An 11799-nucleotide genomic window follows, 5' to 3' on the forward strand; every position below is an offset into this window, starting at 1 on the left:
AACGACCCTTTTGGACCATTCTACTCATAACCGGAAGCGGCTATAAGGTTTCGTACATCTTAAAGGTCATATAAGACCTATACGATGAAGCTCAGGGTGAACGGAGGAAGTAAAAAAAAACAAAAGTAGCCATCATCTAATACCGAGCGCCGGCCAAGCCCTCTGAGCGCTCAAAGGACACCCAAGGCACCCACCTTATGCTCGCGTGAAGCATGCCACGCGTGCAGAGCATGCCATCAGAGCGCTCGGGCTCCCTCATGATGAGCACTGAAAAGTGCATATTTAAACCCCTTAAGCTTAAGCATTCTAGTACCTTTATCTATCTTACTTTACCGTTTTAGATTGATTTCGAATAATTTCCATTTTCAGGCACTTATCTTAAAAATAAGCTAACTAAGCCAAATAAGAGCTTAGTTGAAGCAATTCTAGGATTAAACAAAGAAATGAGCAAAGTGGAGAAAGAAAGAAGTAAATGAAGCCAAATGTGGGAAGTAGCAAAGTTCGATCAATCCAAATCCAAGGTTCGATCGATCGAACACTAATCGATCTCAGTACTTCAAGATAGATCCAAACCTTAACCCAAAGCAGAAAGTTCAAAGTTCGATCGATCCAACACCACCCTTCAATCGTTCGAACTCTTTTTTCCTTATTTAAATGATTGATCTTATCCACAGCTGTACCACCTACTAACCACTTTTGTCCTTTTCCCAAAAATATCTCCCAAAATATCTCGGATTTGTCTTTTCCCAAAAAGCACAACCAGTTGGATCAATCCAGCCTCAGTTCGATAGATCTCAGCCAAGTTTGATCGATCTAAGTCCAAAGTTCGATCGATCGAACTTCCTCCAGTGCGAAAAAGTTAAAAAGCCAGCTTGTTCAATCTGTCCTCTATCCAATCATTAGAGAATATTCTTTGCACAACCCCAGCTCATTTTGTGTGTCACTTGACCAACCTATAAAAGGAATATGATGCACTTTTTGAGAGATATACAATTCTAGGGATTATTCTCAAAGGAGGCAAGCTTAGAGGAGGAGGAGGCTAGAGACACCATTGGAGTTCTTCATCACCAAGGAGCAAATTTCTTCCATGGAGTTAGCCCTTGAGGATTGGAGCAACATCATCATGAGTGGCTAGACATCCTCTTGGGGCTAGAGTTAGCCCCAAACATGTTTTCTATATCTTACTTTTGTGTATTATTGAGGGATTAGTGTTGTAATTAATGTTTTGACACTTTGATATATATAGATCTTGATTGTTCAATGATTTATGTGGTTAAATGCTTTCAATTGATCATTTCATTCTATCCATATGTCTATGTATGTTAGAATAGATGTTCATGTGCTTGTCTCTAGATTTTGTGTTATTGATGCATGTCTATGTGTATTGATGCTATAGATTTAGAGATTGTTAAAACATAGTGCTTAATGGAATGCTCTTGTGATTTTCTTGATGGTTCATACTCATTCCTTGATGGATTGTGGCTCTCCCTTAGTTTATTTTCATGCTAGTAGTGTAGATGTAGTGTAGTTGTAGTGTAGTGTTAAATGGGAGGACAATCCATGTTTGTTGCTTGATGATCCATGCTTTTGAATGCAAGTAGCATATGTCTCTAACCTTGTGTTGTATTTGGATTTTGAGCTTAATGAAAGGATTAATGACTTGTTTTGATCTATTGTGCCTTTCACATGTTGTTTAGACAATATATGCTTCATTGCTTAGATATATTGTGCCTTTCACATGATGTTTAGACAATACATACTTAACTAGTCATCCTTACTTGTTGAATCAACCAAACATACACACACACACCAATATTGCAACACACCATTTGCCCTTATTAGTCACTAGTCAATGGTATAGAAATGCATTGCTTGGTGGTGATCTCTAAACCCCAAGACTCTTCTCTCTCTTATTTGTTCTTAATTGCATTCTTTTGTTATCACTTAGTTTAATTTAGTTGTTCTCTAGTCTAATCAACCAACCAACCAATTATTTGATCACTCGACCTACTAGCCCTAATAGCGATTCCACAACCTTGTTCGACCCTCACAATCCCTTAGGAGGATCCCTACTCACCCTAGCTATATTTATAGTGAAAGGTAGTAGTGGCTTCTATAAATGTAAAACTCTTGGCCCTTGCCTAAAATTCACACTCTCCAAACTTGATGGTAGTGCGATGAACCAGTCAGTTTTTGGCGCCGTTGCCGGGGATTGATTTGATTATGATTATGTCTTTTCTTTACTTTAATTTTTCTTTTTGGTTACTTATTGTGTTGTTCTTACTTGACTAGGTGCATTGTTGGAGAGGAAGCAAGCAAAGGAGCATTCGAGCTAAGCAAGCAAGGAAAAATGTTAAAAAACAAATTGAGCTAAGCTTTAAATTTGGAGTTGAAGTGCTAAAGGACCTTTGTGAGACTTTCTTTACTCAATCCCTTAGTTAAATCATCGGCCCGCGTGGAGGCTTGTTTCTTAATTGTTCTTTGCATCATTGTTGTAAAAGCATAGGAGTATGGGTTAAGTGTTTGTGGAGGAAGTTTCATTGAAATTGTTATGAAGGCATAGTATTTGTCAGTCTTTGTGCTTATTGTGTTTTGCATTATGCATGCATGGACGTCGTTTATTAAGACCAACTCTTGTCCCTTTAGATTTGCATCTTGAATCCATTATTAGAAACCCTAGGGGAAGAGGAAGTTCAAATAGAACCAATCTATCAATGAATGACCATAATGATGATCATGTTGAGGACCTTGGTCACATAGACCAACAAGGTATTCTTCATCCAAATGTGCACAATGAGAACATACAAGTACCATTAGGCATACCTAGGCCATACATTCACCAACCACCACAACAACAAAAGCTAAGCTCTATATGGAATGCCAAGGCCAATGTATGCTCCACAACCTCCCATTATTAATCAAGGAATTCAAAACCAAGGTGTTCATGTTGCACCTCAAGTAGCTAATCCACCTCTTTCTTTAAGAGACCATTATGTGCCTAATGAGTATAATGCACCTACATGCATCCAATTGCCTCCATTTAGAGCAAATCATTATGAAATTAAGCTACAAACCATTCAAATGCTTCCTAACTATCATGGACTTCCAAGTGAAGAACCTTACAAGCATTTGGATGAGTTTCTTGAAGTATGTTCCCCGTAAAATATACGGACATGCCGGAAGAGTCTTAAGACTCAAACTTTTTCCATTCACCTTAAAAGACAAGGCAAAGTATTGGTTTAACAATCTTAGGCCTTTTTCAATCATTTCTTGGGCAGAAATGCAACAAGAGTTCTTGAAGAAGTACTATCCAGTTTCTAAAACCAATGCCATGAGAACCTCAATTCGAGAATTTTCATATGGGGATGGAGAAACGTTTTATGAGGCATGGGAACGCTTCAATGAATTGCTTAGGAAGTGTCCACATCATGACATGCCCAAGTGGCAATTAGTTCAATATTTCTTTGAGAGCTTATCGGACAATTATAAGGGTATGGTTGATGCTTCCATGGGTGGCTCATACATTGATAGGCATGAGGATGACGTGTGGCGTCTCGATGAGAGCATGAGTGAAAATTCTTTACATAGAACATTATCATCCAAGAATGGTATAAATTCACAAGGTAGGTGATGAGCACTGAAAAGTGCGCATTTAAACCCGTTAAGCTTAAGCATTCTAGCGTCTTTATCTATCTTACTTTGCCGTTTTAGACTTATTACGTGTTATTTATATTTTCAGGCACTAATCCCAAAATTGAGCTAACTCAGCCAAATAAGAGCTTAATTGAAGCAATCCTGAGATAAACCAAAGGAGGGAGCAAAGTGGAGAAAGAAAGGAGCAAAAAGGAATTAAAGTTGTGCAGCTGAAAAGTTCGATCGATCCAACTTAGAGTTCGATCGATCGAACATCTATGATCGATCACAGTACTTCTCGATAGATCCAACCTTGGCCTTTGCTGAAATTCCAAGTTTGATCGATCCAACATCACCTTCGATCGATCGAACCCTATTTTGTCCTATTCAAATGATTGATCTTATCCACAGCTGTACGCCTACCAACCACTTTTGTCCTTTTCCCCATAAATATCTTCGAAATATCTCAGCCTTGTCCTTATCCGGAGGAGTCAGACCACTTTGATCGATCCAAGATGCAGTTCGATCGATCGAACCCATCTTCGATCAATCCAAGTTAAGGTTCGATCGATCGAACTTCCTCCAGCGAGAAAAAGTTAAAGTCCAGCTCATTTATTCCGTCTTTCACCCAATCATTGGAGAATATGCCTTGCACGACCACAGCTCATCATAGGGTGTATTTGACCTACCTATATAAGGAATATGATACACTTTTTGGAGGGGGGTCTAGAGTCTCTTGTCACACATTGAAAATCATCTTGGAGGCTATTCTTGGAGAGGAAGAAGGGAGGAAGCTAGAGCACCATTGGAGGAGATCTTCACCAACAAGGAGCAGCCATGGAGTTAGCCCTTGAGGGTTGGATCATCACTACCATGAGTGGCTAGACATCTTCTTGGGGCTAGAGTTAGCCCCAAGCATGCTTTCTATGCTCTAATCTTGTGTATTATTGAGGGATTAGTGTTGTATGATACATCTTGATATTCATGTATATATAAATCTTGATTATTTCATGGTTTGTATGGTTTAATGCTTCCAATTGACTATTTTATTCTACCTATATGTCTATGTATGCTAGAGTAGGATATTCATGTGCTTATCTCTAGATTTAGTGTTTTTGATGCATGTCTATGTGTATTGATGCTATATATCTAGAGATTATCAAGACGATATGCTTAATGAATGCTATTTTGGTTCATTTGATGGTTTATGCCTATTCTTGATGGTTTGTGCCTCTCCCCTAGTCTAGATAGCTCTATTTTCATGCTAGTAGTGTAGATTTAGTGTAGTGGTAGTATAATGTTAGATGGGAGGACAATCTACTCTTGATGTTTGATGTTCCATGCTTGTGAGTCCAAATGGCATATTCCTCTAATATTGTGTTGTATGTGGATTGTGAGCTTAATGAAGGATTAATGACTTGTTTTGATCTATTGTGCTATCCCCATGTTGTCTAGACATTATATGCTCTATTATTTAGATATATTGTGCTCTTCACATGATGTTTAGACAATACTTGCTTGATTTGTCATCCTTGCCAATTGAATCAACCTAATGCACACACACCCTTATCATATTGCAACACATCTATTACCCTCAATTGATCACTTGTTAGTAGTATAGAAAAGTATTGCTTGGTGGTGATCTCTATACCCCAAGACCTCTCTCTCTCTTGTTTACCTCATATTATTTTATTTAGTTGAATTCAATTTAGCTTAATCAACCAACCAACCAATTGTGTGATCACTCGACCTACTAACCCTAATTACCATAGTTCACAATTCGATACACCATCAAATCCCTTGGGACGATCCCTACTCGCCCTATCTATATTTTATATAGAGAAAGGTAGTAGTGGCTTTTTATAAATGTAAAACTTGGCCACCTCCTAAATTCACACAACTCTTCAAGCTTGACTTGGTATCGCGACCCTTATAAAAGAGGACCCAGTCAGTAGGAAGAGTGTTGGCTTACATCGAGTCGACCATTCAAATGAAATAACCGCCGAAATGAAGTCTTTATCTCAAAGGTTTGATCAATTTTTTATTAACCAAAACTCGGCGAACCAAGTATATTCCTTCCCTAACCATTCTGATCGTGCATTAAATGAAACATGTATGACTTGTTCTAGTGTTCTTCATTCTACTTCTCATTGTCCTCACGGACAAGTGCAAAAATGAACCTAATGAACAAGTCAATACAGCTTTTGTGAACCAAGGGAACAATCCTTATGGTACTCATTATAATCCAAGTTGGAGGAATCATCAGAATTTCTCTTGGAAAGACCAAGGGGAGGGCTCAAACCCTTCCCAAGGCGGTTTTCAAGGGAAGTACATTCCACCTCCACTTCAAAACCAAGGATCTCAAGGTTATAGACCTTATCAATCACAAGGAAATCAATTTGCTAATTCTCATTTTCCCAACCAATCTTATTCCCAAGGAAATACTAGAAGTCCCGCCTTTGAAGAAAAAGTTTTAAATGCTTTGGGCACTTTAAAGGCTAACACTCAATTACTTCATTCTCACTCTGTAATACTCCTAATGTTACAAAGGATAGTCCTGCAATTTCATTAATTATTTAATTTCAATTTTTAAATGATTAATTGTTTAATTACTTTGATGGTTGTTACTTTATGTACTTGTTTTAATTATTGATTTAGTTTTATTTAATTGTTTTACTGTTTTAATTATTGAATTAATTGTATTGATTATTTAATTGTTTTGTTTGGTATGCATTTATTTAATTAAATTTAGTTAGTTTTTAGTTAGTTTTCACGTGACTATTATCTGGTTCCATTAGGTGTACACAGTTTATAAGTAACCGACATTGATTAACCTAGATTTCTCAATGGGCCATGTAATTCAAATTAGGGTTGAGAGAGCCTAGGATTAGTGTGGCTTACAAATACTCATCTACGGTGTCTGCCTAGGGTTTTAGAAGTATATTACGCCATAGTAATACGCAGAAAGTTTGGAGACGTCTGGGGAAACAACCAAGTGAAGAAACAGAGGTTTTGCCAGAAATTTGAGACGAACGTCGATGTAAGGCAAGTTCTATGTAACGACCCGGTCATTTGCCTTCCTTTCCTTTTTCCTGAAATTTTACGAATGAATTTTTTTCGTTTAATTTTCTTTTCTGAGCTCTGTTTCGTGTCGCTTAGTGTCATCTCTAGTGCTCAGAATTGGCTCCTGAGACTCTTTTCCGTGGATTGACAACTTCCTTTAAGGACTGAGTCATTTTCACATTTTTCGTTTTTCGACACTATACGCTATTTCGTCCTTTTCCCTATTCTGTCTTATCTCCGTTTGTCAGTTTTTGGCACAACCTCACTTCTCATGCTCGGAGTTGGTTTTTGACTTCACGTGCCTTCATCTTGAGTGGTTTCCACGAAATACGTATCTTTACTTTTGCAAGAAAGTACTCTGGTTGCTCCCGGTGTCCATATGGGCATGGATGCAAAGTTCTTTGAAATTATTTTCTTTTCTTGGGGTGTTTTTCGTAAATATCTTTTGAAGATATTTTATTTCAGGGGTTTTTAAGAAAATATTTTTGGAAGATATTTTCATTCTGGGCCATAAGTGCAGTTTTCACTTTTTGGAGGGGCCATTGTGCAATTAATGAAAGTTATTGCAAAATGTCTTGTTTCGAGCCTGGATCCTCGTACGGGATTCATTTTCACATTTCGTCGAGTTGTGTACTCTTGGAATTTCCTCCTGGTCGATATTTTCCAGTTTCAGGGTTTTTGGCCCTAGTTTTTGCCAAACTTGTTTTGGGTATAACTTTCTGCTCAGGACTTGGTTTTTGACTCCGTTTCTTCCGTTCTTCATATTTTATCATTTTGAATCTTTTTCATTCACAAAGTTTTGCCATTTGAGCATGCCTTCTCAAATTTTACTTTTTCAGACTCGGCGGGGCCCCGTTCGGGGCACTTTTTGAGATTTCTATAAAAGGGGGGGTGAGATATTTCATTTTTGATCTTCTCCCCTCTTCATGCATGACCTGGAGCTCCCATGGTAGCCCAAGGGGTGCTTCCATCTTCTCTCTCCTCTTTTGGTTCACTTTTCCTTGATGGAAAGTCTTCGGCCTTAATGTTTGTTGTTCCCCTCGCCGTGCTCTACCTTTTCCCCTTATTAGAATTCAGTTTTGACCATTTCTTGAGTTTGGTTTTGAGGTCAAGTTATTATTTTGATGGGGCTTTGATGGGGGTTATGTTCTCGGTATCGTCCCCGACAAAACCTCTCGGTATCGTCCCCGACAAAACCTCTCGGTATCGTCGAATTCGGAGCACTTTTATTTTGGTGGGCCTTTGGGATTTTCATCTCAAATTGAGGTAGGGGATGTTTTAGGTTTAAATTCTTGTTATATAGCATGCTTGTGATACTTATACTACTTGTTTGCATGATTAAATATAAAATCTAGAGATTTTATTATTTATTTTTCTTGTACGGGATCTAATTTTCCCGATTGCTCATGACTTGGTTTAAACATGTAGCATGATTTTATATTGCCCCTTGATATGCTCATTGTCATGTATTAAAATTGGAACATTTGAATAAGTATTAAAGATTTTATTTAATATTTATCTTAGGTGAAAGATTAATTCACATGGCCTTAACTAGCTTGAAATTAATATGTGTTAGCATATTATATTAGGCCTTAGCATGCTCTTCAACATAGTTGAATTTGAAAGTAATTGGAGGTGTTTTGAAAATTAGTAATTATTAATTAATTTGATTAATTAATTTGCTTCAAGTGCTTTATTCACTCCATTTGAATTCCGACTTGATATTCTTGATCTACATGCCATATAGCTTCACATATATTTGATTTAGAATATTCGGTGAGGTTTTGAAACCTTTCATTTAATTAATTTCCTTGTTTAAGATTTAATCCTCATGGTGATATACAACTTGGAATTGAATTGTGGCATGCTAGAAAATTAAGCTTAGGTATAGTTGTTCACATATATTAAATTGGGATTAATTGCATGAGAATTGCAACTTTTAATTTATATTTAACTTTAGTGAAAGTTTAATTCACATGGTCTTAAATTGAATGAAATAAACTTGTAATGTGATATTACGTTAGTTCTTGGCATGCTTTCCAACATAAGTTAATTTGAGAGCATTTGGTTAAGTTTGAAAATCTAGAGATTTTAATTAAAAGAATTAATTAAAATCTATTTTGTGGTCCCATTAGCTTAATTAAGGTTTTAACTTGATGTTTGTATTGGCCATGACTTGTTTACTAGTATATATTAATTGTGGACCATTTGAAGTTGCTTTAGAACCTTGGTAATTAAATTAGCATGATTTAATTAGAGTTCTACTTTGTTATTCCAATAACCTAATTGAGTTTTAGAATGGATATAGGTAATGACCATACCATGTTCTTTAATATGTATTAACTTGAGGTTATTTGGAATTGAATTAGAATCTAGGGAATTTAATTATTTTTATTTAATTAAATTCTATCGAATTGAGCCATGGATTTAATTGTGTTTAAAAGTCGTTTCTATATCAAAATTCTGGATATGGACTTGTTGTATATTCATTTGGTTATGTTTTGAGCATTGAATAACATAGTTGCTCTGTTTGTACTCATGAGAATATGTTTTTCTTATTGAATATATTATTATCTTGTGTAATGATTTGCACACTTTGTATTTAACATCATTCATGCATAGCGTGTAACGAATCGCACACTGAAGATTCGACATTCATCACATCATATTAGTTGTGGACTTAGAGCATGTATTGTATAGGTTTCCAAATTTAGTTGTGCTTGGTAGATAGTTGATTATCTTGCATATTTCTGTTGATATATGCGTTGTTGCATAACTTGTTAATTTTGAAAACTTGGGGATGTCATTGTTTGACTATGGCTAGGACGTGGTTCTAGTACGGGGGATAGTCCCTCTATATGGTCTAGTGCGCACGTAGGGAGGTTACCCATGGGCTAGTAACCCTAAAGTAACTATGTTGTCAGTCTGATCCGGCGTGACATCCGAGTATCCACTTTGTTTGATTTCGCATTTCATTTTCAAGTTGATAACTAGATGATGTTGTAACTTGTTGTTTCTTATTTGTCGTTCCATTTTAAGTTACAGGATGTTAACTTTGCGAAATTATGCTTTATGCGTTGTATTGGAAGTTCTAATGTTGGTTAAATTGCATCGATATTGAAAATCATGTTTTAACGTTCTAATAAAGCTTAGGATTGATCCTATTGATTCATTTATAACATAGACGTTAGGTGGCATGAACCACTACCGTTATTTTGTGCTTTAGATTCTAAGTTGATGGCTTTGAGAACTTAAACCTTGTTGCATTGTATAACATGCTCTTTTGTTGTTGAATTGCATGGATAATGTGATTCTTGTTAACTTGTATTCAAATATGCTTTTGTCATGTTGTATGGATTACTCTAGGCCTAGTTCAATTGTATTGAAAATGCAATTCATGTTAATCTACGCTCAAACATTCCTCTTGTCGTGTTTTTTGGATTATCCCAACCATGATTCGTTTCATACACGTATGTATATCATGATTCTTGTTGCTTAGACTCTAAGGTAGCTTAGGATGCTCCCCGAGTCTCACTTGGATATAGACGTTAGGTGGCATGAGCCCCTTTAACATGTTTCACCTTAAGGTGATAAATTTGTAAAATGCTAGGTTGATGCATGCTCATCTCCTACGAGTAGCTTTATGTTACTCACCCCTATGATACTGGGGCATATTTCAGGTACGAAGACTTGGTTCGTGAAGCCTAGCATTCCTTGGATGTCATGTAGCTTTCAAGTTTCCATTTCATGCAAATGTTAGCATGAAATGTCATTTTGTAGACTTATATGTCAAAATATGTATATTTGATTCCATGTATGTAATGTGTACATAAGTGCACTCCTTTCAATGTATTTGACATGTATGAGATGAGGCCGGAGGCCAATGACATATGTATTGTATTCTATACAACTTTTTAACTTTATAAAATATTATGAAAACCTTGAAAAATCGCAAGTCATTGCTGCACCATGGTTGCATCGGGTGTGGGAATTCCATTTTCATTCTTTCATAGGGTCTTATTAATCTTGTATGAAGTGTGACCAAGGGCCAAATGGTCATTTGACTCCATTTTACATTTTTGGATTCCATGTTTTCCATTCCAAGTCCATCTTTGCCTTTTTGCCCGTTGGGGGGTCGGATTTTGTATCGGCTATATTTTTAAGCCATGGACCATTGTAGCGCATCTAAATAGGTAAGTTACGTTTGCGTGCATAGTCGTTTTTGGGCAAAACCTCATCGTTTGTGTTTTGAGCCTCTTGTGAATTCATTTCGCATTTTTTTTGCATATTCTGATCTAGGGGCATTATGGACCTTTCACCTCAGTTTTATTTTCTTCTTTCGACATGGTTGAATAGAAAACGTGATTTTAGGGGGGGTTTCTTTTTTGTGTTTTTCCAGAAAAGGTCGTCTTGGTACCGGAAATCCCTCGTGAAGTTTCACCTTCCAGTTTTCATTTAGCAGCTTTATGACCCTCTTGTTCAGTTCTGATCTAGGGGCATTTTCGGGATTTTACAGTGAGTTTTTTTCGATTCCGTCCGTGCAGTCGGGTAGAAAACTCAATTTTAGGGAGGGTTTCTTCTTCATGTTTTTCTAGAAAAACTCGTCTTGACCTCCGTTTCAAGCCTCAGTTCTGGGCAGATCAAAAAAAATATAGCAGCAGCCAAGGGCTGCCACCATGCCATGTCTTTGGGCGCCGTGTGCGCCATGGCCCCTCGTCGGGCCGTCGCGAAGTCAATTCTTCTTTTGGGCTTTTCTCCTTCGTCCGGACTCTGATTCAAGTGAATTTTTTTTTGAACTTGACTAATTTTTCGCTGTCTTTCCAATGGTATGCTCAGTTGCACCCGGTTTTTCCTGGATAATTACTAGTTTACCCTTTTTGCCTTACGTGCTCGTTTTTCTTCGTCATGCCGTTTCTCCTTCATCCGGACTCCGAATCATGCGATTCTTGAGTCCATCTTGATTAATTTTTCATTGTCCTTCCAGCGGTGTGCTCGGTGGCTTATTTGTCATATTTTCGATCTTTTGCTTCCGCATCAGTTCTTGTTGAGTTCCACGACCTCATGGAAGGTCACTTTGACTTCTTAGAGTCTTGTTTTCTGTTT

General features: G+C 37.1%; 1 pseudogene; it reads right to left on the reverse strand.

The window, feature by feature from the left end:
• Positions 1 to 3336: 3336 nt before the first annotated feature.
• On the reverse strand, positions 3337 to 3435 carry LOC132287392 (small nucleolar RNA R71; annotated as a pseudogene).
• Between the last annotated feature and the right edge of the window lie 8364 nt (positions 3436 to 11799).

Source organism: Cornus florida, unplaced genomic scaffold (assembly GCF_030987335.1).
Source record: "Cornus florida cultivar Cherokee Brave unplaced genomic scaffold, ASM3098733v1 CherokeeBrave_3.0.0_Hap2_Chr11, whole genome shotgun sequence".
Lineage (NCBI taxonomy): Eukaryota > Viridiplantae > Streptophyta > Magnoliopsida > Cornales > Cornaceae > Cornus > Cornus florida.